The sequence below is a fragment of the Phasianus colchicus genome, chromosome 1 (assembly GCF_987193195.1).
Source record: "Phasianus colchicus chromosome 1, bPhaCol1.hap1.1, whole genome shotgun sequence".
NCBI lineage: Eukaryota > Metazoa > Chordata > Aves > Galliformes > Phasianidae > Phasianus > Phasianus colchicus.
In genome coordinates this window covers 146,969,485-146,993,576 of record NC_143436.1, presented here as the reverse complement: position 1 = coordinate 146,993,576, position 24,092 = coordinate 146,969,485, and the positions used below count along the sequence as shown (strand labels likewise).

Genomic DNA, 24,092 nt, shown 5'->3' with positions numbered 1-24,092 from the left:
AAGATGCAGAGAGTTCTAGAGGTATACGAAGTAACAGAAAGTTTTGAAGTCTGGATATATTTCTGAGTGTGCCAAATGCGATTTTGTCTTGTGGCTCTGGTCTTTTTGATTCATAGAGGAAACGCCTGAGATACATCAAAATTGATCTAAAGGCCAGTTTTTAACTTTCTATAAATGAAAATGAGAGTACCCTGCCATATAAGTGCTTCATTGTACATACAAGTACTTGTGTTCAGGCTGTACTAAGTACATTGTTGTCCATGTCAGTGCAGTAGAGGTTTTCCATCTTAAATGAAACAAGATGAGCATAGTGATGCCTCAACCTTTGCTAGCAGCCCAAGTAGCACTTCTGAAGTACAAGCAGTTTGCTCATTAAATGGCCTATTCACCTTCATCTGTGGTCCACCACAGAATTTTTTTTTCTTGGCTGTTCTCTAGCATGAGAAAAGTGAATATTGTTTTGCTGTTATCATTGTATTACACAGAATTTTCAAGAACTTGACTGGATAAACTGTAAAGCTAAACAGTTAATACTTGTCTGATACTAATGGTCAAGCCATTACTTCAAGTTTTGTTACGTAATAACTTGAAAATGATCAAAATAAAAGCTTAATTACCTCCCTTACAGCACTAGGTATGTTATGAGATATCTAGTCATTATTAAAAAGCAACATAAAGTTATTGAACTTAAAGCTTTATTAAAAATAAAATACTATTTGTGACTGGAGCTCATGAATTTTAAGTCCATATAAGTTGGCTTTGGAACAGAGAACAAAAGTAACTGCAGTAAGTTTAAAAAAAAAGTAAGTGATATGAAGGGGTATAGAATTTGAAGTGTGTCTGAAGTCCTGCAGAGTAATTTTTGTAGCTGCACTGCAATAATATTAGATTTCAGTTGGCTATCAATTTTATTTCCCGTGCAAGGAAAAAAAAGTCAAACTATCTTCAAATGATTTAGAGCAATCATTTTTATAAGAGCACTTGATGTTATTCAATCTTACTTTCGGTGAGCAGTCAAACCTGGGAATGTCTGTGCAGAATATTTCTTAATAACTGGACTAGTCGCAGTTAACCACTGACACAGTCCCCAAACAGTGTAGAGGCTAACTGGTGAAAGTTATTCTGGCATAAGTCTCTTATTTAAATAAAATATTGGTATCTTTGAAGACCAAAAAAGAAAAAAATAATACAACCAAACACCTCTGCATCTGAAGGTGTTGATGATTAAGGGCTTCGTCATGCTTGGAGTAATTGCTTTAATTAGCTATTAAACAGGCTTCAGGGTCAATGTGAGAACAGGTTTCTCTCTTTCATTTGATTTAGTAGAAGCAGTTAATGATTTTGTTTTTATTATCTTTACTCTCTTCTTTAGAATTATTTACTTAGCACATGGAAGGCAACAGATATTTGCTATTATAAAATCAATTTCATGCCTGACTAGGCTATCTCTTCCACCTTTGTCATTACTGTTGGTGCTTGGGGTGTTATCTTGGGCTTATTTGTGTTTATACAACTAGATGGCAGTGGGCCTTCCCAATAATTATTTGGGGATTTTGGACCCTGCATCTGTAAACAAAAATGTTTTAAATAAAAGATTTTAAGTGTGCTTGTACATTACTGTTGCATTCTTTTCTTCTTTGAAAATATGACTACTTATTTTTGTATATCATTAAACATATAAACCCCATAAATACTAAAAAAGCTTTCCTAGCTTAATAAGCTTAATAAGAAAGGAAAAATATATGCAGAAACCCCTTTTTTATTCAAGTAAATAAAATTTCAAAGTATATTTCAGCAAAGTAGGATTTGACAATGTATAAACCTCGATCTTATTTCTGCATGCAGTCGGAATTACAACTTAACGCCTCTTTTCTGCGATCTCTCATTTCTCATTCCTTTCAGGACTTTGACAGGAACTAAGATGCTGAGTCTGTCCAAATGGAGTGGAGTGTTTTATAATTTTTCACGGCTGTTTTTCTTATGCTCTGTGCAGATGATCAAAGCTGTTAAAACAGACCTGACGAAAAATACCGCTTCTTGCAGTCTATTGAAATAAAGCTCTAAAAAAGGGGTGTTAGTTTTGAGCCTTACATTGAGCATTTCAGAATACTAGAAATTTGAAAATCAGAAAAAATGAAGGTTGAATCTGAATTAAATTGATTTTTGCAATGGAGAAATCAATAGCTCTTTGAGAAGTTTGCTTCCTACCTATTGGTTAATCTTGGCTGAAGTCTTAGTTACTTGGCTATAAATAAATGAACATACTTTTTGATTTTTAGCCTCCTATGAGATTACTGACTCCTTATGCATAAAGCAAGTCTAAATGACCTGCAGACATTTATAATTTGAAAAGGAGTCTTTTGGAGTATTAGTCATTAAAACCCAATACCTGTGTTGCAGTGAAGTGACTCTTTGAGAAGTTATTCCTTTCCACATCATATTCACATGTTTTTACATGCAATTCAGGAGACAAAACAGTTCCTTTCCTAGGAACTGTTGATGTGTGTTCAGGATGTTTTCTTAAGAGCCCTGGTGGTCATGCAGCTTCCCCTTTCTGTCATTACAGGTGCAATATTTAAGAAGCACATGTCAGAGTAAAAATCCCTGGTTTCTACTCTTATTAGTAGTGAGAAGTAATTAAGTTTCTAGGTTTTATTCAATGATTAGTTATTTTGACAGTGAAATGGCAATGGAGATTCTATGCTATTGATTTTTTTTTTTCTTTTTCTTAAGACAATGACTTGAATTATAAGATGTAATTTCATCCTAGCTGAATAATAGCAGCTAATGTCTGTATTTCCACACCAGTCAGCTATTCAGGAGTGGGACTGAAATAGCAACACAGCTCCACTCTCAGCTCTTCATTATCTGGAAGACTGGAAGACAAGGAAAGAGTTTGGAAAAATCCTGGTAATTTGCTTATGTAATATGTCACAGCGTTCAGCTTGTACTGTTATTAAATTGTGGCTGCATACCACTGATAGTGGTTTCTGCAGAAGAAAGCTGTCTCTGTTGTGCAGTTTAGTGTCTTGGATTGCTGAAAGTACAGCCCCCTGGTCTTTATCCCACAATGGGTCCAGCACGTTGGTAATGGATGGCTTGCTGCTGTAGAGCAGCAGTCTCCAAAGTTGAGAGCACACATCTAGGAGTACTGCTTACATCTTAGAGAGCTTTTGCACTTATATGGAGTGATGCTGCTCTTTGTCAGACTAGCGTAGCTTTTTAATTTACAACCTTAGCCCTGTGCATCAGCAGAGTCCCAAAACAGCTGAGGAGCAGGTCAGCAGCCTAGCTTCCAGTTTTCTCTTGTCTTTGGTGAAAGCTGTCAGGAGGCGGAGAAATAACTACACAAACTCTTTCTGATCAATCTCATATTGACTTGATTTATGCATGTATCAGTATCTTCAGGATTTTGCTGCACTTGTATGGCATTAACACAGTGGGTGAGTGTCCAGGGGTGAGACCCCAGGGGGTTTTATGCCAGAGTCATTTTCCATAATATTATGCTAAAATGTGAAGCCTGCTTGTTTATAGGATGCTTGTATGGTAGTGGTGAGCAGTGCTTTTCTTTAGTATGTGCACTTCTGCCCTTACAGTACGTCATACTTCAGGTTCCCTCAGGGAAAAGAGGTGGTTTGTATGTCTTTAAGAAAGCAGTTACGTTTGAAGACTTAAACACTGGAATTGATTGCTACTTGATGGCATGTCTAGTGTAGGCTGTTAATCTGGGTACAAAGTCATCCCAGATGGACTTCTCTAGACCTCCTGGTGGAACTTGTGATGCCTAAATGTGAAGATAAATTGGCTAGATTAATAGTAGCTATCTGCTCGTTGTTTATTGACACACTAAATGTAACAGAATACCTTCCTATCATCCTTTTCTCTAAGATTTTACTAACTTGTGTATTTACTGAAGTCAGAAGCACAACATCTTTTGACCTTGTGAGCAAGGTTGCATTGTTAGAATTTTTATTTAAAGAAATATCTTATTATTAAATAAAGTTAAAATATAATTAAGTGATCATTTTTTAAGAGATTGTAGAATCTTTAATAAGATTAATGATATTTTGATGTGCTGGGCTAATTTAACCTGTGCTGGGACTCTTTCATTGGGAAGCTAAGTATCATGTATCAAGTACTCATCAAGTACACACAATTTAGTGGTGGATTACAAATTTGGTGAATTGGCAAAAAGCAGAATTTAGCATGCAGTCAACTGATTTAATGCTTGATTTGAACTGCTGTCAAGTATGCAAAGCTCAGAGTCAGAACTAAATGATCTTTAAAGTCCCTTTTAAACCCAAGCCATTCTATAATTCTACACCTTGCCTTGTGTGGTACCTGGTAAGAGCTCTTTGCTTTTGTCTAATGCTTTGTGCGACTACTTTGAACTGTGGCTGTTTATTCCTGCCAAAAGTTAAGATGTACATAACACCGATTTCCTTTTGTGCTATTCAATACTTTGTGAACTATGTGCCTTCTAGAGCTTCTCTGAAAGTTTTAAAAGAATTCTGCTCATGCATAATATTAGATTAAAACAAACAAGCAAAAAGCCCACAGAATTGAGCACAGAAGTTACCTTTTAAGATACTGTATTTGAACAGAATCAGGTCAGTAAAACCTGGTGTCAGGCAAAACCTTTTTCCCATGACTTATTTTTTTCTGTCTGAAGAATTCCTACCTAGACATTCTGTGTAAAACTATACCTCTCTTCCTTTCAATATATTTTTTTCTATACTTTTCACACAGTTACTGTGCCATCTTAACTATTCTTAGGAAGAAGCTAAAGCTAGTAGGTCTGTGAGATTTGCTTTGCCTATAGAATTGAACTTTTTTTTTAAAAAATCAAATAAAAGTAGAGGGTGATGATTTAAGTGGCAGTGCATCCTTGTGCATAACTCAGAATTCAATTGGTTTAGTACCTCAGTAAAATCTTCATGTGAAGATACTCCAAATTGAAAACATTAATCAATATTACAAGAGTATTGAAAGTTTTGTGCATTTTTCATAGAATCATAGAATTTCTCGGGTTGGAAAAGACCTTAAAGATCATCAAGTCCATCCACAATTTAACAGATATATTAAGTGAATTTGGCTAGTGATGGAGATGACTTACTCTAAAAGCTTACTGTTTTTGTTTTTTCTTGGTTCCACTTTTTAGACAGTGTAAGTGAATTCCATGTATATTTTTATCATGGTGTATAACTTATACTCTTACTTAAAGCATGCTATAAGTGAATAATTACAAAATGCAAACAATGCATTTGCAGTGCACGTGGACTAAAGCTAAATTATTCTATGATTCTATAAAGAATGTTGAGGAACTGGCACAGGCTGCCCAGGGAAGTGCTGGAGTCACTATTCCTGGAGGTGTTCGAGAAACATGTAGCTGTGGCACTGAGGGATTTGGTTGGTATCCATGTGGTGGTGATGGTTGGTAGTTGGACTAGATGATCGTAATGGTCTTTTCCAATCTATTTTCCAATGTATTTAGATTTTATGATTCTAAATACAGAAATCTTTGTGAGAAGTTGATTAATAACAGCTGTATCTGTCTAATTTTGTGACAAATACCACACTAGTGTGATGTGCTCAGGTGAGAAGCTGCTTTTCTAATATGCACAGGTTTTGATGTCAGGGATTCCTATTTTGTTAAGGCATCTACTTGGGTATTCTCTGAACATCATAGTGATGTGAACTACCTGATGAAAAGTGCACCCTAAATCGTGGGGCAGGATTCATTAAACAGAACAACTTAGGAATTTCTTCAAACTAATTTTTCTATACTGAAAACTCATTTTTGAAACTGAAGCTGCAGAGATGAAAAGGACACAATGAACTGCACCTGTCACTTGCTATACATGTATGAAGCTAGGTTATGTGTTTTCATCAGGAGTTCCCTATTCTTATACACCAAACAAACCACTTTTGCCATAAAGTTGTATGTTTTGTTTGTGAGTAATGTGAGGTAAGTGGCTAATGCAAAGTGTATGTAACGTTGTGTGTCTTAACAAGGTCTAACACCATGGAAATGGTGTGTGTCAGCAGAACTTTCAACCAAATTGCATTCATATCTATGTGAAGTACTTGACTTGAAACTGAAGGCATCTTCTAAAAGCTTTCTGAAATTACCGTGACAGAAATACACTCATACAGGTTATTTTTCAGAAGCCTGTTAAAAACTCGTGTTCACTCTGGCTCAGTGTGTATGTGACTTCTCTCTTTTTGTGCTTGACAGACACCACTTGTGCCAGTGTATACACATGCATTCTCAACTATTTACACACACACACATGTACACACACACATATATATCAGTGCACACCCAGCTGTAGACTTGCCTCCCTTTGAATGGAGGAAGGCATCTCTTGAGGCTGTGCCTGGAGCATCGATTGCCATGTAGCTGGTGCATATGTTCTCTAACATCACCAGCTGGCTAGCATCCTTGCTGAATATCAAAGATCTCAGTCTTTAAGAGGCATCCCCTGATGTTTTGAATAGTCCTAAACCACAGCAGACGTGTCTGTATGTTACACCCTGTTTTGTGACATGCTTCAGCTTGTGGTTGTCAGTGCTGGAAGTATTAGAAGTTCTCGGGCAATCAAAGGCTTGTGCTCCAACCAATTTGTATTCTTCCATTGCACAGCATCACTTTAAAAGGCTTAACATTCGTATTGACAATGTTCACAGCTTCAGAGACGTATTTCATACCTTACGGCATTGACATGTGTGGGAGTGGTAGCTGTGGAGATGAAGTTATCTCAACATCATAGGTGTCCTGTCAGAAACTGCTGTGGCCTTATGGTCTAGTAATGTAAGCTTCAAAACGTTAATAAGTTCTATCATTCCTGTTAGATATCACAATGCTTGCTTAGAAATTAAAGACATCCACCATTTTAGAAGATAGGTTAGGTTTCTTCTCTTTCAAGTCAAATCAAAGACTAAGGTGATCCCTCTGCTAATAGTAGATGAATGGTAGATGCAATTATATCTTTTTGTCCAACACCTGCTGCATCACTGGCAGCAGCTGAAAGAACAGGCAGGTGTGATGTACTGGGTTCTGTTTTGGGACTTAAATGCTTCACAAAGTTTCTTGTTCTTTAGTCTGCCTTCAAAATGCTGAGAGGCTCTAAATCTACTAAAGCTGCATTGTGACGGAGTTTCTTGGACTGATCTTCTAAGCAGGAAAATATAACCTCCAGGAGTGGGTATATATGTTGCTATCTAACCAGAAGTGATGATGGCGTCCTTGAGGTGCCCATTCTAAGCAGGTAGGAATTTGTTTGAATTCTAACCTCCCTAAACGTACTCATTAACAGAAACACAGAGAGTGTTGTCATTGTTGTGATATTGAATATGATTACTATCATACATGTCAAACATCAATATCTGTTTCTGCAGATTAATTTACAAAGGCATTCTCTGAGTTCATCTTACCTAGTAGCCTCTTTCTTATGTCCCAAATGCGGGATCCCAGAAGGCAGCAACCTCTCTAGAGAGATTATCTGGGTGGCAAATGTGTGCTTCAGTGCACCTTAGTGCAGAGTCCCCAGAAATGATTCTATGATTTAGAACTGGTTCCCTTGGAAAACCTGTATTCATTGCCACCGAGAGATAAATCTGAACTCCTTACAATTTTTCTCTCATTTTATAAAGCAGTATGTCAGTTTTTCATTTATTTGGTTAACTTGTTATGTTAGATTGTGGACCAGTTTCTCTGAGTTTTGGTAACATTCCTCCCACCTCAAGGGAAACTTTGAATATTATGTTTGTGGAACACATTCCCTTTCTATTTGATGGGAAAAATAAGTAATATAAATAACTGTTTCATTTTTTTTCTTACAATAAGGTTTAATAAGGATCAAGTCTTTATTGTTTTTGCACAAAAATAATTCGTATATGAAAGTATTGTCTGTGCATCAGACAGCTTACCAATATACACTGGTAAATGAAATTTAAAGCTGGGGAAGGAGGATATAATGAGATAAACTGCAAACAAAATAATTTGTTCACATTGTCAGGAATGTGTAATACTATCATATCTTGCTTCCCTCTGCTCCCCTCTCTGCTTTTGTGCCTTTAGCTACTATTACTGTATCGGACTTTCATTTATCTGACTTACTTCCTTAATGTAGAATATATGAGTATTTTGAAGTATTTCTTTCTCTGGTATTGTATCTATCCTGCATACGTTACAAACTTGAGAAGTTTCACATACATTACAACTTTGACTCTTTACTTGGAAATTAAGGCCAAGAAATGTAATTTAAATACTGCTTTGCACATAGAGAGCTGAGATTAGTTCTTTTGATACCCTCTGAAGGTGATTACAAATCTGTGTGCAATCCATGTAATAGAAGCTTATTATAAAGGCTCATGTGAAAAGTACAGATTTTCATGGAAATCTGGGATGATATAAATAATCACAAGTAGGTCTGTCTTATGAATTATTCATATATGAAAGCCAAGTTTTCTTTGTCTCTTTGTGGAGCACAGTTCTTTTTTTAACTTATTCTGAATGTGGTGTTACTGGAAGATTACATCAAAATAAGAACTTGCATAGTCCAAGTTTCTGAAGATGGTCCTCACCCCAGTGCTTTTTACTTGAAATGTACAAATGAAATATATAAATAGATGTATTAACTTAAAGTCCATTTGATTGTCTCCTGTTGGCAATGGGATAGCAGGAGTGAACATAATGGAATATAATGCCTAGAATACTCTCTATGGCTGTGGTCAGTTTTGTTTTCTACAGTATGGAAGAGTTTTTGCCCAAAAAATGTGTCCAGTTGCTTTTGGAACAGACCCTCTGAGGCTTGCTGCAGGTGCCCGAGCAAAGCAATATATAGGATAATGACCAGTAAGGAGTGCTTTCTATTTGAAAACCTGCCACATATTAGCTTCTTTTAATGTTCCCTGGTGCTTAAGTTGGAAAATGCACTGAACAATTGTTCTATCTCCGTTTTCATGTCATTCATTTATAAAGTACTGTCCTATTTTAGTTACTGCATCTGAGTGGAAGAGTACAAAAGTATTAATTCCTCAGATAAATCTGTTTCATGGATTTGAAGGTGCTTTCTTATCCTGGCTTTATCAGAATTCCATATAATGACATCATGTGGCAAGCTGTTGGGTGCTGGAGCACAGTGTACCGCGGAGCTGCACTTTCTAGTCTTGTGCTTCTAGCAGTCTCATGTGAGTTCCTGCTCTCCAAGAGGTGATGCACTGAGTTGGAGAGACAGACTACAGTTCCCAGGAGCCTCCATTACTCCCTGTGTGATTTCCAGTTCCAGGTGATGGGAGTGAACTGGTCTCTTTGCTTCCAGTCAGCACATCTAGCAGCACAGCTGGAAAATCCTTCCCTTCCATTTGCTTGATTTATTAGCTGTAGCTCCTTTTCGTATCATTATCTTACATTCTTTTACCATTTGTAGTAAATTTGTTATTTCTCCCTATCTTAATTGGGTCATTTTTGTTTTTCTTTCCCCCGAAAAGTGGATGGGAGGGTGCAAGGCTCCAAGGAGGCCTTCCCCATCCCCTTTTTGCCCCACTGTCAGATGTGAAACCATGACAATGCCACTCATTATTTTATAAATTACTGTCCTATTTTAGGTAACTCATTTAAACTGAAGAGTGAACATGTATTATTTCCTCAGATTAATCTGTTTTGTGTGTTTGAAGGTGCTTGCTTGTTGTCCTTTGTAACTGTCCCATTTATATCCTTTTTTGTGATAAGAGGTTAGAAGCGTACAGAGTATTGCAGATGTTGTTGCTTCATGAATTTATACCAGGACATGATGTCCTTTGCTCCTACTGCTGAATAGTTAGATTATCTGTAGACAGCTGAGTACAGCAGGTTCATGGAGCAGATTCCCATGAAATACTACTGGGCAAAATTTTTCTGGTCTGCAGTACTTCCTGTTTCTTTGGTTTTCTGTTTTTCATAAAGTTATCTACCTAAGCGGCTCGGAAGGCAAATGGGATCCTGGGCTCCATCAGAGGAGGGGTGGCCAACAGGGACAGGGAGGTGATTGTCCTCCTCTACTCTGCTCTTGTGAGGCCCCATCTGGAGTACTGTGTCCAAGTGGGACAGTACAAAAAAGACAGGGAGATGTTGGAGAGGGTCCAGAGGAAGGCCACAGGGATGATCAGAAGGCTGGAGCACCTCCCCTATGAGGACAGGCTGAGGGAGCTGGGCTTGTTCAGCCTGGAGAAAAGAAGGATGCGGGGTGACCTCAATGCAGCATTTCAGTACCTAAAGGGAGCCTACAAACAGGAGGGAAATCAACTCTTTACAAGGGTAGATAACTGCAGGACAAGGGGACATGGTTTTAAGTTGAGGGAGGGGAGATTTAGGTTGGATGTCAGGGGGAAATTCTTTACAGAGAGAGTGGTGAGGTGCTGGAACAGGCTGCCCAGAGAGGTTGTGGATGCCCCGTCCCTGGAGGTGTTCAAGGCCAGGTTGGATGGGGCCCTGGGCAGCCTTATCTAGAATTAAATGTGGAGGTTGGTGGCCCTGCCTGTGGAGGGGGTTGGAGATTCCTGATCCTTGAGGTCCATTCCAACCCTGGCCATTCTGTGATTCTGAGAACATTCCTTTTATGCTGTGGCAGCTTTGTGTGAAGGACATTCAAAGATGCTTTTTTTTGTTCTGCCTGATTTGATTTTTACCTTGTGCTACTCACATGTTGAATCTTATTTTAACCTTTGTCAATCCTGATATTGCTTTCCCAAAACTTTGTTGTCTCTTTCCTGATATATCCTGTTTATCTGTGTAGTCATTAACTCTGTTTTTCAGAGTAGCTTCTCTCACTTTGTCTGAAACAGTCACAAGGCTTATTGCTTTGTACTTAGCTAGATCTTCTCGTGAAACGTTTTCAATAGCTCATGCCCCATTAGTCATATTGGTCTTTTAGTATAGAGAAAGCTTTATGTGAGAAGCTGCATTTTTAGAGTTTGTGTCTTTTCCAGATTGCTTCTTAAATCTTTTCTGGCATGATTTCTTGTTTTCTAGATTTGTTGGTCTGTTAGAATTGTAATTTTATCCTGATAATTTCAGTAAGTCCATTTTCAAAGACTTTTTTTTTTTAACTTGTTTAGGATCAGATTTTCCATCTTGAATACTTCAGGCTTCTGAAGGCCTCTTCTGACATGTTTGGTGTGTTCCTAATTCGGCTCATTCCACTCTTCATAACAAACTGATTTAATGCCCTCCGATATAGACAGGAGTTTAGATAACAAGCTCACATGTAGATACCCTCTTTTTCATGCCCCCACTCTTGATCAGGGTTCAGCCACTCTGATCTGTCACCTCTTTACCAGCCTGCCCACCCTGCATCTGCTCTGGTATTACTGTGTAGTTGGCTATATAATGCCATAGCCTTTTTCTTCCTCACAACTTTTCCTGTTCCTGTCCATAGAGGAATGCATGCTTTGCTCAAGAAGTCTTTTGCTGGTGGGGGAGGATTCAGCTATGGGACTGCTCACTCCAGACCCCACTCCTTCTTTTAGTAGTTACAAGACTACTGTTCAGTAGGATTGAGTTAGACTGAAACAAATTCTCACAGTTTTTTACTAGCAGTTGTTTACAAATTTCCTATATGTCCAGTTTTCTCCCACCACAAAATGGCGGGGCATTATAACTACAGAAAATCTACAGCAAAATTTATTTAGCTATTTGATAAGGAGAAAGATACTTAATCCCAATGTGGATACATTAACATCGGTATAAAATGTGGAAAAGTATGTTTAACACAAGACTAATTAAAGTTATGCAGCTTGCATCCCTAGAGATGATTTCTAAAGTGATTTTGCTAATGGCGCATAAGCAGTGGAGTGACGAGTCTTCAGTGAAATTCTAAAGGTCACTGAAGAAAAAGAATCATTAATAGCAAGACTGATAAAGCTCAACTGCCTTTGGATTCATGTCGTAGAATCATAGAATGGTTTGGATTGGAAGGGAGCCTATAGGCCATCCAGTTCTAACTCCGCTGTCTCTCCAACTTCCAGTGACACTCCCCAGAACAGGCTGCCCAGTGACCCATCCTGCATGGCCTTGAATGCTTCCTCCAGGTATGGAGCATCCACAGCTTCTCTGAGTAACCTTTGCCTCACTGCCATCTGAGTAAAGAATCTCCTGTTGACATATAACATAAATCTCCCCTCTTTTAGTTTAAAACCATTCTCCCTTGTCTTAGTGATATCTGCCTGTGTAAAAGGCTGGTTCCCTTCTGTTTGTAAGCTCCCTTTAAGTACTGAAGGCCACCATGAGGTCTCCTCAAAGCCTTCTCTCCTCCAGAATGAATAAGCCCAAATCCCTCAATCTTTTTTTCACAGGAGAGTTGCTCCAGCCCTCTGATCATCCTCGTGGCTCTCTTCTGGACCTGCTCCATCAGCTTCATGTCCTCCTTGTGCTGGGGGTGGATGCAGTAGTGCAGATGGAGATTTAGAAGGGCAGAATAGAGGGGAACAGTCACTTCCTTCTTTCTGCTGGCCACCCCTGTTTTGATTCAGCCCAGGGTACTGTTGGCCTTTTGCGCTGCAAGGACATGCTGCTGGCTAATGTCCAGCTTTTTGTCCACCAGAACCCCTTTTCCACAGGGCTGTTCTCAACGCGTTCTTCCATTACTCATGTCTGGGATTGCCTGCAACCCAGATGCAGCAGCTTGCACTTGGCCTTGTTGAATCTCATTATGTTCACATTGGCCCATTCACATTTTCAAGCCTGTCCAGATCCCTTCCAGTGGCATCCCTTCCTTTTATTGTATCACCTGCACTATTCAGCTTGCTGTCATCAACAAACTTGCTGAGAGTGCATTTGATCCTGCTACCTATGTCACTGATAAAAATGTTGAAGAGTACTGATCCCAAGACAAACCCTGGGGGATACAACTTGTCTCTGGCCTCCACCTGGACATAGATCCATTGAACACAACTCTCAGGCTGTGACCATCCAGCAAGTAAATATGCTTTATCTTCTGAGTATGTTTCTATCTTTTCTCCCTGAGTTTCTCTCCAAGCATCTCTGTTTGATAATCATTTGATATTTTGGCTTCTTTGAAGCCATACAGACAGCCCTCACAGAATTATTTACGTTGGATAGGATCTCATGAGATAATCTATTTATCCCTTGGCTCAAGCACAGTTATCTAGAGCAGATTGTCCAGGATCTATATATATTCTTATATATGAATACCACACAGTGTGGAGGGAGAGTACTGGATTCCTCCCACAAAGTGTGGTATTCATTAGTTAGGTGATAGGTAATAGATCAGTCAAAACTCCTCTGCCTTCAGTAAGAGCATTGTGTAGGCATCTCCTCCGTACTCTGCTGTATTTTTGTAGAATTTGCAGAACCTAAATTATTTTGTTTCCAATCCCTTTGTCAAATTTAGTTGAAGTTGGCCAGCAAGTTTAGAAGTTAAATATGTCAAGTGAACAGATGTGGGACTGCCTAAGCCTCATTTCCTTGGAGCCTTAAACAGTCCAGGTTAAAAATATCTCTATTTTTGGGTTCTCTTTGCATTACCAGGCTAATGTAGCATGAAGCTGCTCAATTGTACTGGAAAGTTAAGGTCTGGAGTTTGCTGTTTAATGGCTATGGTATGAGTGGTGTTATTCCTTTACAGTGATAAAAGCAGTGCATGTAATAATTGCATTAGAAATTGCTAAAATAACCTTTCTTAAGTGCTAATGGTAATATTAACGTACAATATTTTTTCTAAATCTTGTTGCTGATGTGAGTCTGAAGACAAGAATTCTTTTCCACTGTCAGATTAGTCTTAATGTTTAAATAGAATTTGTTGGATTCCTCTGTCATTTTTGTATCTTACTCTTTTGTTTGAGTAGAATTTATTCTTCTGTTTAGAGTTCAGTGAAGTCAGTGAGTATTTCCTATCAGTTTCAGTTTCCTGAGAGTAGGCCTGCTGTGTCTTAGCAGAGGATGGATGAGGTAGAGGTAACTTCCCAGAAAGTACGTTGACTTCAGCTCAAAGAGCAACCCTAGAAGGGTTTGTGTCTTAAACACTAAATGAATTTGTTAGGTACAATGAGAAGATTAATGCTGTGACTACTAATCATTGTGTCTATAGCTCCTTTATCTCTTAATAAAAAAAAAAATAATAATAAAAATCTACAGAAAACTGCTACTAATGTTTTGCTTAAAAATAGATTTCATGTGTTCTGTAGCAGACAAGTAGCCATCAGATTACAACAATTCATCTGAGCGCTCAAGTTCAAGGTTCCACTGCCATCATTTTGGTTGGTTTTCTGACTCTGAGCCTCCGCCAAGCTACCGCCAAGTAGCTGGTATTTTTTTTTTTCCTGTACAGAGGAAACTCTGTAAATCCAGTGACTTCATGAAATGTGTAGGTATGTTTAGGCAAAAAGTGGCACTCTTAACATGCATAATTTTAGAACAAATTTTAAGTGTGATAAACTGTGTTGTAAAGGGAAGGTGAATAAATACTTGATAGGTGTAGCAGATGGTAACGTAAGTATGCATGTAGGGTGCCATTGTTTAGCATTTAGTTTAGGATCTGCTACTTTTTTTCACAAAAAATCTACTTCTTAAGGAAGAGCTTTTCAGATGTTTATTTCTCTAATAGCAGGTACAAGTTGTGCCAGAGGAGGTTTAGGTTAGACGGAAGGAAAAGCTTTTCCTCTCAGAGAGTGGTCAGGCACTGGAATGGCTGCCCAGGGAAGTGGTGGAGTCGCCGTCCCTGGCAGTGTTCAAGAAGCACCTGGATGAGGAGCTGTGAGATCTGGTTTAGTGCTTGTGGTAACAATGGTAGCGGGAGGATGGTTAGACTAGATGATCTTGGAGGTCCTTTCCAACCTTGTGATTCTATGATTCTATGATTTTCCTGTACCTCAGCTTGTCACGTGTTCTTCAGAGATGAGAGTGTAGATGGTGCTGGCTTGTTCCATACCTTTAGAATTAGAAAAACTGGGGAAAAAAAAAAAAAAAAAAAGCAGATTCTTTCTGACCTTTAGTATCTCAACAGAGCAAGGCAGACATACGTTCCTCAGACTCAAAACTGTTTACTGTTGAAGTCCCTTCTAAAACGGACAATACTGTCTTGATGTGGTATGGAGAGTAAGACGTTTCTTGCACTTCTTGGTGTCATACACCTTCATTCCTTCTTTCACATCTCTTTTATCTTTTTCTTTCGCTTCCCGTACTCTGCTGTCCATGCCAGAAATTAGATGGTAACCTGGTAATCTAAAATGCGTGTAGTGTCAGAAATGGAGCGTGAATGGAATTAAATGCTTGTTTCCATTTTGTAACTACATCTTAAACTTGCGACAGCCAATTGTAAACACTATTCAACAGTTAATGGGAAAAAAACAAACAAGTGCAGTAATTGCAGCATAGGACTGCCTTCAGTTAAATTTAAGATATTTCAGGTATCAGAAACAGTCTAGCAATTGCTCAGCAGAACAAATGAGTCTCTATTCAGCTTTCCTAGAATGATTCAAACAGTAAAGGCTGCTTGAAATCAACCTAAAGTCTCTACTTTATTCTTCCTGCTGGAAACAGCTCTTACTGAATGAAAATTAGGAATTAAATAGGAGATCAGACTTGGATTATATGAGTTTTTTTACTCAAGGATATTTGTGATTTTTTTCATAGAATCATAGAATGGCCAGGGTTGAAGGGACCTCAAGGATCATGAATCTCCAACCCCCCTGCCACATGCAGGGCCACCAATCTCCAGATCTGGTAGTAGACCAGGCTGCCCAGGGCCCCATCCAACCTGGCCTTGAACACCTCCAGGGACAGAGCATCCTTTTTTGGCAACTCTGCACATACTAGATTATCATTGTGGTCCTTTTCAACCCAGGCCATTCTATGATTCTGGGATAATCCACAACTTCTCTGGGCAGCCTGTGCTATCGCCTCACTACTTTCCCTATAAAGAACTTCCCCCTAACATCCAACATAAACCTCACCTCTTTCAGCTTAAAACCATCCCCCCCTTCTCCTATTACTATTTTTTATATGTTGAGATATACATCAAAGTCTGTCAGCTGACACGCACCAAATACATCTTCTTTTTCTCTAAAATAATTTCTGCAACTATTGGCCAATTGTCAGATTAGAAAGGAAAAAGAAAATACTAAAGGTTCTCAGTTTTGATTTCTTGAAGATTGGAAGTGAAATAGTGCTTTTTTTCCTATTAGATGGGGAGTTGGGCAAAATTGAGCTTTCATCCTCTTCCATATACTGGCAGCCAGCTGAGCTGGCCATCATGCATCTGCCAGGTCAGTACTGGATGTGTGATGTCATACCCTCAGTGTGTGATGGTAGTGTTACAGACTGTGAGACTGGAAGGCTGAGCTTCAAGCCTGGGCTGGTGATTTTTCTGGGGTAAGGACTATTTGCTAGAGATGAAGTTCTTTGCTTTACTGCTCATTGTATGGAATAGTTACGTGAGTTGTACATAAACCAAAGACTCTCCAGAAATGATTTTTCGTATTGACAGTCCTGTCTGTTCTGCCTGAAATCACAATGGACCAAGCCAATTAGGTATGAGACTGTCATACACAGAGATGAATAATTTTACTTCTTTGCTTACATTCTACATGGGTGACTTATGGCATTGGGTAGAAAACACTGCATTAGCTGATACAACATAATTTTTCATAAAATGTAAAGCTGAGTAGTTGTAATAGGTAAGATCTATTTAAGAGGATTGATGGTGTACTTTAAAGGATGTTGGATAAGGGTTTGTTCTTTTTTGCTTTTCTTCTGTCTGGATGAAATGGTTATTTTTGCTTCCACTAGATTTAAATATATTTATTGCATTGGTCAAGATTTTTTAAAAGCACAGAACACTGAATCAGTCTCTTAGTTACTTTATAGATATGTTTTAAGGATTCTCTAGATACGAAGGTATTGACCTAAAAAAATAAAGTCAGTTGGAGTCTGTGGGTGCTTCATGCAGGGGATAATTCTTAGAACAAAACACTGTCTCAAGAGTAATCATAGAAGGACCTGAGTTGAGAAGGACCACAGCGATGATCTAGTTTCAACCCCCTGCCATGTGCAGGGTTGCAAGCACTAGACCACACTGCCCAGAGCCACATCCAGCCTGGCCTTGAATGAATCACTTCTTCATAGCTAAGCATCTTTTAAATATGTTGCATTGTCCCTGTTCACCTAAGGTGGATTCAGCTGCTGACATTATATCACCAAATTCTTCTTTCTACCCTTTCTTCTTTTAACTAAAGTCATATCTCATACTTTGGGTTTTTTTTTTAATCGTTTTTGTTTTTGTTTTTTTGTTAGCTTATGAAGGTTTTCAGAGGTTCTTCTTCCTTTTTGCATTTCTAGAACAAGTTTTGTTCTGTTTCAGGTTTTGTTAGCGAAATATGTTTTGGCTGCTTATGGACATGGTGGAACAGCTAATTTTTTAGTTGCATCGGAAAGCATGGTTGTGAGTATCAATACCTGCAAAATTAAAAAAGAGAAATAAGCCATAGGGTATTGAGTAAGAGTACTAATGTTCATCCTTAAATCCCCCTTCTGGGGGAATTTTCTTGTCCCTATTTGGTGGCAATGGATTTCACAACAGTTGTCAACAATTATGAAAGTCATCAGATGACTCTAGTAGTGAATGCAGTTCTGTTATCATTGTGAAGGATTGTTGTGCATTATGTTGAAAAAGAATTAGGCTTGAGATGTCAGGTTTATGTTTGTTTGTTTTTAGAATATGTGTAGAACTATCCTATTTTAAACTGTACGCTATGATTTGTGATTCTATTGTATTTATTCTTACAAACATAATATTACTGCTACTCTTTTTTTTTCTTTGATTAAGCAAATGGATTATTGATGGTGTTTGAAGTACATTTGTAATGTTTTTTTTCCTTTCCCTTAGGGCACGCACATAAAGATACCCGCTGAATATAGCTTAACATTAGGACATTTAACAAAATTTGACTTAAACCTTAATAAAAATTTGTCTACAGATTAAGTATTATATGTTGTATATAATATGCTTTAATTTGCACTCAGCAATTACTGCTCTGCGTGAAAAAGGGAACGTTGACTTGATTAATCACACTTAAAGACCATTATAATGAATAAAAAGGAAAATGGTTTGACTTGATTTTTGAGATAAGTGCTTCATCTGGATTGGCATCACCTTGTATCAGTTGCTGAGAAAAGGAGAACTGATTTCATTTAAAGGAATTGTGCAGGTGATTAACTAATGCTGAACATGATAACATTTAAATACAGCTTAATGTGAAGATCTGTGAAAAGAGGAGAAAACTCACTTTACAACACCACTGCTGTAGTGTGTACTTCTTTTAATCTTAACCTGTTAATTATTACTGTAATCTTAAAATAACACTTCTGCTATTCTTGTTTCTGCACTTATATAAGTAGAAGTGATGCTGGGAGGAAGTGGAGAAAGGAAGGTCATTTTGTTCTCTTATCATGTTAAGGTTTTTTAAAAGAACGAAAGGTTCATCTTTTTTGTTGTTGCTGTTGTTGAACTACAGCTATTCCTTTCTTCTTAACAGTTTCTAAATAAAATGGGACTTATCTGACTATGGCTATTGTGGGGCAGAAGTCCAGTTTGAAGACTTTCTTCATTTTACGGTATTTCTTCCCCTGATGCTTGAGTAAGTTAAACTTACTAAACTGGTTAGGTGCTTAACCACTTGTTTGAAGGCAAGAGCGCCCTTTTTCGGTAACACCTAGGTTACAGCCGTTGTGGTGACAGTGTTAAAACATTGTCTTCTAATTTTATTTTGGCTTTTAAAGAAAGAGGTATTGCATTTCAAAACCAATGAAGTCATTGCAATTGAGCAAACTTCTTTGATGCTGTAGTACTGAAAGCTTTCCTGAGTCATTGCTTCCAAAAAAGTTGTCTTAAGCGTACATGTTGTTTGTTATATAAAAATACATTCTTGCTTGGTGTTTGTATTTCTGTGATTGAGAAGCCTTGTGCTGGATGTGTATACTTAAGGCAGGCTTTGAAATGTTTTGGTTATCATGCATCAGTAGAAAAATATCTGGCAGTGTTTTGGCCTTGAAGGCACTCAAAATCCTTTCTACTGGTTCTTTTCAGCAGAACTCTCCACTTTTTATTAATAGAAACCTCAAATGTGTTAAGTCAGTTCTGAACACCTCCAGTCCCTTACTCTGTTCTCTATATCCAAAAACTGGCTTTACTTTCTAAAGTGATAGATCATAACTTTTTATTTTAAATCTCAACACAAATTTTCTCAAACGTGTTGTATTTTTGTATGTTGTGAACAGCATCCATTATCTTTCCTCAGCTTTTCAACTGTACTTACTCCAACAATAATTTTTATGGGAAGACAATATCAATGCCAACATCATTCATTCGTGTAATAACAGCTGTGCAGTCAGCTGGGATTGAGATAGGAAAACAGCACCAACGCCGCTTCAAGGACAGCATCATTATGACCTGATAGTCTGCATCTTCAGTGGAATTGCTATTGCTTTGTGGGAGGAACTCCTGTTACAGTTCTATGTCAGCTCTGCTACTTTATAGGGGAAGGGATTGAATGGTGAACATGTCTTCTTTTTTGCTCCTCTCTTGAGATTACCCTTTGCTTGTAAATCTTTGATTTCTGGTAAAGGAGACTTGATAGTTGTTGTGTTCATATGGTGTGGCCACTGCTTTCCTGTCCATGGACTCAGTTTGACTAAGAGCTGCCACCTTTGAATGACAGGTAAGAAAATATCAGAACATGCTAGGCATGCTCTTTTTAGGTTTTGGCATGAATGCTGCTGTAGCTGACTCCATGTGTGTGCTGGGCTCTCTGGGATAGTAGGGGCATGTGCACACTGAAAACCAGAGCAGATGTAACAGCGGTGCTCTCCCTTGCCAACATGTGCATAGAGAGAGCATTCCTGTTATGGGTACCAAGCAGTACCTCTATGGCTTATTTGTATCTTTCAGTACTACAGGACATGGGTTGCACAGTAACCACAACGTGGTAATGAACACACTGTGAGTTCAGTTTGGCAAAAGAAGGCGATGGCAGTGCCTTCTAATCAGACACAAGCACTATGGTGCAATAGCAGGTAACAAAGAATAAAAATTGGCTCACCCCTTCCAAAAACTGGTGAAGGCTCAGGAGGAATACAGTCTATATCCGAAGAGATGCTGCTCCCTTGGCTGCTAACCCTTAAATGAGGATGAGGAGGGATGGATCCAAGCTCCAACCCTTCTCATCACTCAGGTGTATTGCTTACACATGAGCTTCCTGTGTTAGCCATACTTTCTCACTGGGTGCACAACCATTGGTTCAGGCCATGACCTGGCAATTCCGCTGCAAGTACTCTAAATGGTCTTTGTTGCTTTCTGTTATCCGGTTTAGAGTCTTTAAGATGCAGACTAATTAACTATGTGCCACGAGCATTTCAATATGGCTACTATTTCAAGAACTTCAGAACTCTAAACTGGAATTTAAGATGCTGCTGCTAATTTTACAGTCCTGCGTGTGTATTTGTAACATTGACAAAGATGTAGTGAACTTGAGAGTGGAGACAAGATTAAGAAAGAATCTCTGGCAATAGAAACTCTTTCTCATGAAGAGAGAAAGAGAAATGGGCCACAGGATGCTTGTTTCAATTTTGCCAGTTTGACATCATGAGTACCTGTAGTCCAATAGATCTTTCTCAATGTGTTTGACCTTGGAGAGGCATGAGGAGGTATAACTGCTGCTAAGGAGGAAGTTTTGATGTCCAGTAGTGTACTGTCAACTACTTTAGTGAAAAAAAAAATGACTGACTTAATGCCCCGTCTCTGCAGAAGGTTTAAATTATTCACTATTGGGGGATTCAGGCATGCTGTATCTCTTTCAAGTCTTGTCAATCAGTGTTTTTGGCTATGAACTGAATTGGTGGAATGTAACAATATTTCAGTTCTTGGTACAAAATAGGAGTTTATTAATACATGATAGCTGTCAGCACAGACGGTGATATCTGATGTCTGTTTTTACTAAATGTGATTTCTAGAAAATTGTAACAGTTTGTCATCTTCCCAGCAGACCTCTACATGGGCACTTCTTAGAACCCTAGAAGGAAATGTGTTTTGTGAGTGCTGGGAGAAAGTCCCTAAAGTCCAGTTTGATGAACTAGTTGGTGGTAATGAGGTTAGCTATTTTTATGTTTATATGTAAAAAAAAAAAAGTGTGTATGTAAGTGTGTGTGTGTGTGTGTGTATATATATATATACACACGCACACATACACATGTATGTATATATATATATGTATATATATATATATATATATACACTATATATATATAAAATAGTATAATGTATATATAGTACAGAGAGATAATGTATTATCAAACAATGAAGAATTATAAATTTGAGAATTGTGCCTGAGAAGTTCATGATTATAATCAAGAAAAAGTGAAACTACCTCAGCTGCTCTTAAAGAGGATAACCTTATTTGATAAACATTGACATCTACATCTTGCATTGTTCTCTGGACTGCTTAGTAAGTACTGAAGAGTTAAGTAGAAACTTAGAAAGGTATTTGCAATATTCTTTATTCTATATTGTTATCACAGAATTGCAAGAGTTGGAAGGGACCTCAAGAGATCGTCGAGTCTAGCCCCCCCACTAAAGCAGGTACCACAGTAGGTTGTACAGGTAGGTGTCCAGATGGGTCTTGAGCATCTCCATAGAAAGAGACTCCACAGCCTCTCTGGGCAGCCTATTCCAGTGTTCTGTCATCCTTACCATAAAGAAGTTCTTCTCTGTGTTAGCACAGTACATCCTATGTTCAAGTTCTAAGCTATTACTCCTTGTCCTATCACTGCATACCAACCAAGAGGAGCCCGGCCTCATCCATTTGCTTCCCACCTCCCTTTAGGTATTTATAAACATTTGTCAGATCCCCCCCCCTTCTTTTCCCTGGGCTGATATGCTTTTTTATTATCCAGATATAATCTAAAGAAATACATAATAATGCTTTAATCACTGAATTAATCACAAAAACAAGTGAAGCTTTTTGATATAAAAGGAAACTCCAATTTTGAATAGCTTTCAGAGTTGATAAAATGACTGACTTGGATTATTAGCTTTCCAAGTAGCATAAAATTAAGCATAAGCAATGTTAAATGCCAAGGCCTTGTTGGTCTGTGGTCCATGTCTGGCTTTCTTGAAAAAATGATCTTGGAGTATGTTTGGAATGTAAATGGTGTTTGCAATGTCATGTTAGTCAGTTTGTGCTGGGAGGTCTGCAGCACCAGGGACATTGTGCTATTCTTTGTTCTTCGGGTTTTAACTGTGTGAGCAAGGTTCATCAGTAACCACTCCAGAGATATCACCATCAGCATCAACCCATGTTCAGACTTGATGCTGAAGCATTCAGCCTTTGTATTTGGCCAAGCTTTTAAGTCATTGCTCACTTAGTTTACTCTGAAATTGTTTATGAGAAGAATGTAAAGATCTTGGGAGATGCTTCTAAAACATAAAACTCTGAAGTTCTTGAATGAGATGAATAGTACTGAAAATTGCTTAGTCTGTTACCAAGCAGTTTTTAATATAAAAACTTTGTGACTTTATTCCTGACTCATCTCCTGGGAAACTATCTTGAGATAATTTTTAAATAATTTTTAAACTATATGAAGACATATGCATCACCTTTATTAACATTCATTGTTATATAAAGCCACATGGCCTACTAGTTACTCTTTACTAGTTGTTAGATGACTTTACAAGGATGGCCCTACTTAGTTTGTTATAGGAAACATGCTTGTTTGCATAGTAAAAAAAGAAGAAGAAAAAAAAAAGCAAACAGCCCTAGGAGTAAATAGTGTTGAACCTGTAAATATATATGCAAGTAGACACTAACCTTTATTTATTGTAATGATTATCGATGGGCCACATATCAATTCTCCAAGAATAGTGTTCCTTCCTCTACTTAAGCACAGCATGAAGTTACTTTAATTTGTAATGCCCTTATTTGCATTTATTTGTTGGCATGTCTTTATGGTCAGATGTTTTGAAAGGCAGCTTACACACAGCTAAACAGAAACTAGGTGAAATGACGTGCGCCTTTGGGTTGAACAAACTTAATATGTTAATCTTGACTTAATTTAATTTGTTCTAATGGTAGCAGTGAATTTTTAAATGGTTCATTTGGTGCTTAATTATTGTTTAAGGGATTCAGTATGCTTTGAAAATGTTCTTACTGGCATCGAATGCAAAACTCATTCATCTGGGTACATTTCTTATCTTTCCACTAAATTGAATATGAGCAATAATAGGAGGAAAACTTGTTGATTTTATTGCTTAGAGACAGCAAAGGTTTCTTCTAGAAAGGCTTTTAATGTCATGATACATCTTATTTCCTGTAATACCATGCGAGAGGCATATGCACCATTAGTGTCAAGCTTCCGTAACAAGTAGTGGTCTTTTATTGAGGCTGTCTCAAAAGCTTGTAGGAGATGTTGAACGCTGCTGGAGAAGGGGCTCAGAGTAGGTCATGTGTTTACATGAAAATTTTTTGATAATTTCTATTTCTCCTGTTTATTAAAGCTATTTGCATTTTTATTTAATGAAAAGATCTCCTGTTCTAAGTGGGCATAATGTCTTTTTAGCCATCCTTGTTGATGGTGTCCTTTTGTGTTTGTAGAACAGATGCAGCGCAGACCCTGCTATGGTACCTGCTGTGGCATATTAACATGTTAAAATAAATGTAATGTAACAAATTAATATGGTAAAGTATTGTGGACAGTGATAAGTACGTGGAATTATACAGTCACTCAGAAAATCAGATTTGCCATGTTTCAGACTCACCTTCAGTATTGCCATTAATTCCTTTCCCTAGGGACCTATTCTGAGATTGCAGACTACTCAGTGGTTTTAAATAGTTGGTGTGGAATTGGGGAAAAAGGGGAATGAAAGATGTATTCTTAGCTAAATGCTTTCTGGTCTATGTGAAATATGTGCATAAAAATGTTCAACTTTTACAGTTTTATTTGCTCTTAAAACATCTGAAATGTACTGAGCGTAAGACATGGTAAGTTGTTCAGAGTTGCATTAAGACTTAACGGGAGTGGGGAATATAATTTATTTAAACAT

General features: G+C 38.0%; 1 protein-coding gene and 1 long non-coding RNA gene across 2 annotated transcripts in view; both read left to right on the top strand.

The window, feature by feature from the left end:
* LOC149920130 (uncharacterized) overlaps positions 1 to 18,716 on the top strand; it is a 66,583-nt gene extending 47,867 nt beyond the window's left edge. The window contains exons 2-3 of the long non-coding RNA XR_016461270.1: positions 17,361 to 17,441; positions 17,886 to 18,716. This is a non-coding gene — a long non-coding RNA (uncharacterized LOC149920130). The remainder of the gene's footprint in view (positions 1 to 17,360; positions 17,442 to 17,885) is intronic.
* Positions 1 to 24,092, top strand: part of HS6ST3 (heparan sulfate 6-O-sulfotransferase 3) — a 282,444-nt gene that overhangs the window by 50,094 nt on the left and 208,258 nt on the right. The window lies entirely within an intron of this gene.